This window comes from Nannospalax galili, unplaced genomic scaffold (assembly GCF_000622305.1).
Source record: "Nannospalax galili isolate Female #2095 unplaced genomic scaffold, S.galili_v1.0 scaffold263, whole genome shotgun sequence".
NCBI lineage: Eukaryota > Metazoa > Chordata > Mammalia > Rodentia > Spalacidae > Nannospalax > Nannospalax galili.
In genome coordinates this window covers 453,915-458,812 of record NW_008350402.1, presented here as the reverse complement: position 1 = coordinate 458,812, position 4,898 = coordinate 453,915, and positions in this window count along the sequence as shown.

The window sequence follows — 4,898 nt, the reverse complement described above, 5'->3', positions numbered from 1 at the left end:
ATAGGTCCTTTCCTGCCTCTTCAGCCTCTGCTTGTCTGTCAGCTCTCATCCTCTGCTGTTGCTCCTCCAAACATGGTATGGACACCGTCTACGGGCATTGCTGGAGAATGTTGTTGCTCCTCCAAACATGGTATGGACGCCATCTACAGGCATTGCTGGAGAATGGATTAGAAACGCAGAGGAGAAAACACATTTAGCAAGCTTTGGTAAATTGCCCAGAATATGCAGGTACTAGGATGGGAAATTCTCACCCCAAATGAGACTGTTTTCAGAAGAAAAGAGAGATGCTGGGCAAACAAAACAAAGGCCGTCCACCACAACCATAGAGTGTTCATACAACAGAATTCTGTGGACCATCTGCCCTGCCCTGTGGTCAAGGGCCATGAACACAAATGTCTGCAAGGCCTGTGAGTGAACCCATGTCTTAGTTTTCTATTGGTGCTGAGCAGATAGATGATCATGCAATCAATGGTTTAAAAACAGCATATTTTAACCGGGTGTGGTGGCAAGGAATTTGCTGGGAGAGTTGCAAGTCCAGGCCAGGAGGATGTTTTCAGGAAACCTGGAAATGCTGGTTATGGGGAGGGGCTATCACCAGTGTTCTCTGCTGTCCAGGTGCTCCTTAAGAGCCCCCCTGTCATAGTCCTGGGTGCAAACCCATAGCTGCTAGTGCCCACACATTTGCCACTTGCTCTGCTTCTATCTCAGTGTCACAACTGTGCTTCGAGTATGAACTGGACACTAAGCTCTCGGTGACCCCAGGCAAGTCTCTTTCCCTTTTAGGGTCTTAGTTTTCTTAATTTGAAAATGGGGTGCAGAAGGATTAAAGAAGGAAGTCAGGCAGAGAGAACTGAGTTCATGGCAGACCCAGGCTGCTTTTGTTCGACAGCATTCAGATTTTGGTCGTATGCACAGAGTAAAAGTTTCACTTAGGGGTTGAGACTATATCCATACATGGGTTGATTTTTTTAAAGGCATCTTTTTATTTTAAAATGCCCAGTCCTTGCAAACTCCTCAGTATCTTAGCCCAGTTGTTCATACTCACTCTGATACAGAGAATGATGGTGTTTGTTCAGTGTGGAATAAACGATGGAACTCGCATGCCTCTTTTGTTTGAAATCTACCCCATCTGCTCATGAGTCTCAGAGGTGGACTCTTCAGTAACTTCCTAGACAAATAAGGCTCTAAAACTCTGAAGAGTAGAAATTGTTCCTCTCCCTGCACCAGCCCTGTGTAAACACACCCCTGGATGACCCTCCCTGGAGAAATGACCTGACTGAGGTTTGTGTTAGTTCATTCTTTTCCCATTAATCCTCTCATCCAAACATCCACAGTGGCTTGAGACCCAGTATTTGTTGCAGAGGCCCAGGCTTTTTTTTTTTTTTTTTTAATATGTATGTATCTGTGTGTGTGTCAAGTGTGTGCAGGTGCCTGAGGAGGCCAGATGAAGGCACTGGATCCCTTGGATCCGGAATGACGGCTATAAGCCTACAGAAGTAGATGCTGGGAACCAAACTCTGGTCCTCTAGAAGAGCAGCAAGAGCTCTTAACCACTGAGCCATCCCTCCGTCCAGCCCCTTCCCTGCTTTTTAAATTGAATCCAGAACATCCCTGAAAAACAGTCAGCCCTCTGCAAAACTGGTACACGTTTTTCCTCAGCCAGTGCGAGGCCATCATCTCCAAATTAGAGGCTGAAAGATTGACTGGATTACCATCTGACCATTACGAGAAACCTGAGATTTCTGATTATGTTCTGCTAGGAATTGCTGTCCAAATCTACTTCCTGCCCTCTTTCCTCTTCTGATTAGTAATGCTACTGAATCATTGTGGTGTTTTGCTTTTGCACATTTTTACACATTTAACTACTTTTATTGAGTTTCATTTTAATTTTGATCTTGAAGTCTTTCACCTTTAGTTCTCACTATATAAATTTAAATCTTCTAATACATTTTTGAGGAAAAAATTATTTTTGAAATTTTTTTAATGCTTTTACAATAGGACTTCTTTGGTGAATTCTGATGTTGGCCAGTTTCTGAAGTGTCTGGGGTAGATATGAAGAATGGAGTTTAGATACAAAGCATTCGTAGGAGAAATTATGATGCACTTATAGAATCCCCAGAGAGCACTTATGCCAGTGCCTTTCCTAGACTGACTGTACATCCGAACATCAGATGTAAAACAATCCTGTGCTCTCCCCTACACCTCACAACTTAGACTCTCTGAAGGTAAGCCGTGGAGATGATTTATTCCATATCCTCATGCAATTCTGATTCACAGCTCAGTTCGGGAGACACTGGGCTAGTTAAAACTTCTTAGGTATTTCCTTCTGCAAGATTCTGCCAAATAAATATCTACCTGTCTATACCTCCTGAGTCTCCTCCAATGAGGAGGATTTGCTCTTTTAAGGCAGCTCTTCCCATCCTTAGCCAGTTCAGTTTGTTGGTGGTGGTGGTGGTGGTTTTGGAGGGAGGTTTGTTTGCTTGTGTTTTGTTTTTTTCTCTCAGTGCTGGATGAGGCCAAGCAGAAAGATGGGAAAATTAAAGGAACATAATGGGAAAGGGGAGAAGCCCTTCCCTAGAACTAGTTTCCTGCTGGCTGACAGTCAAGAAACTCTACAACTCAACTGATAAAACCCAGATTGCCTATGGAGATAGTGCTCATGTTCCTAGAGACACCTCAGACAGGATGTCCAAAACAACCAGTGAACTCTGCCGACTCAGGGCTAGCATGTTTATAGCCTTGGGTTTAATGTATTAACACTCCTTTCTCATCTTTAAGTCTAAACAAAACCCCTCATAAAAACACCTTACAATTTTATTCGCAGGAAGTGATTAAGATGTGATTTAAAAAAAGTAGACAAGATCATATGTTTTTACTTAATTTTTTTTCTTTCTTTTTGTTTTTTTTTTTGTTTTTTTTTTTTTTTTTTTTTGAGACAGGGTCCCCCCAGCTGTCCTGGAACTCCCTATGTAGACCAGGCTGGCCTTGAACTCACGGAGATCCTCCTGCCTCTGCCTCCTCCCAAGTGCTGGGATTATAGGCATGTGCCACCACGCCCAGCTTGTCTTTACTTAATTTTTAAACTACTTAATTTTGAAACTTTGCTTGGTCTTTAAACCTTGTTGTAAATTATATCCTTTGAACAATGTCACTTAGAAAACCACAGAAGCACATCTATCACTATCATCTATCTATCTATCTATCTATCTATCTATCTATCTATCTATCTATCTATCATCTATCTATCATCTATCATCTATCTATCTATATCCATCATCCATCCATCTATGGCTATTATAAAGACTCTCTTAAGAAGCCTGCATCCACACTTGGATGTGTTCTGTCCTTTTCCTATGTGTCTTTCTCTCTCTGAATGCCAGCACTTAGATGTAAAGCATATCCCCTATCTCCACTGAAATTCTGCAGCACAGTTATGCCTCTGGCTTTAGCTGAGTGGGAGTCCCTAAGGAGGTAAATTCTTTATGCTGCTGGGGGCAGTGCTCGGCTGTGTCTCCCCACTACCACTGACACTGGGAGTCAAACTCATGTCTCACATGCTAGGTAGACACTCTTCCACTGAGCCACAAGTCCAGTCCCAGCTCTGTTTTGCCAGGAAATTTTTCCTCTGTTGCTTAGTCCCTTCCCCTCACTGGTTTATCTTTGCCTCCAGGGACTCCACAGATCCTGTCTAGTCTTGATTTCAGAAACTTAGAGGGTATGCTTTGTTTCCTGAGTTCTAAAGAGTGAATACTCCCGTTCCTTCCATCAACAGGATCTCACACTTCCACTTCCCCCAGGCTCCCTGCTCCTTGTGACCTCCATCAAAAGAATCCAGCAGAGACACAGTGCAGTAGGGTTTACAGAGTAATAGGGAGAGGGGGCAATGGCCAAAGAGGCCATGGCAGAGCAGAACACTCCCAAGGGGTCAGAGTTGACAGTGGCCAATGAGCAGGTAGTGCTGATCTACACTCCAGGTGGACGTCATACTATTTCTAAAGTCTTTAGAGCAGGCAGCTTTTCCTGAGGGAGGTTTTCCTGTCCAATCGGTTGACAAGTCCATCTGGAGTCACTCTTAAGGGAGGGGACAATGGTGTGTGTGTGTGTGTGTGTGTGTGTGTGTGTGTGTGTGTGTGTGTGTGTGGCGCGCGTCTTTAGCAAACAGCCTGCAACCTGAAGCGTTAGATAGGAATCTAGTAATGACCTTCCAGGCAGGTCAGAGTGTCATTTGTTGACTCAGGGCCAGAGGTATGACCTGGGTCCCACTCTTTTGACCAGTAATCAAAGTCCTGCAGTCTACAAGCTGCTGATTATGAAGGAGGGGTTCATCCCTAGTGACCTGCAAACCTGCTGATTTCTAACCCGCTATCTAACACTTTCACTGCACTTAACAGCCTTTCCACACGGGGATAGCTTCCAATGTAGTCCGTCCTCTTGACTGAATTTGGATTGTTTTTAAAATGCATCTTATTTTAAAATACCCAATCTCTGCAAATCCTTCAGTGCCTTAGCCCAGTCACCCACACTCAGTTCAAACTCGGAGAGTGATGCCAGTGTAAAATAAACAATGTAGTTCATATGTCTGGGGCTGGGGGTGTATCTAATTTGTTCATGATTCTCAGAGCTGGAATCTTCAGAAACATCCCAGTCATATAAAGCTTTAATGTGTTGACGAACGGGCGTTCTACCAGCAAGGCCTGTCAATCATTCATTTAAGGCGGGTTCTCCAGGATGGAGGCAGGCTGTGTGCCTGGGAAAACCCTTGCCCCTCCATCTCTCCGTCTCTCTTTCGTTTATCAAACGGGAGTTCCTGGGATCTCAGACTTGAGTGGAGTGACTGCCTATCCAGTGACCAGACCAGAGGTGGCTGGGGCGGTGCTGGGGGAGGGGGCGCGGGGTGG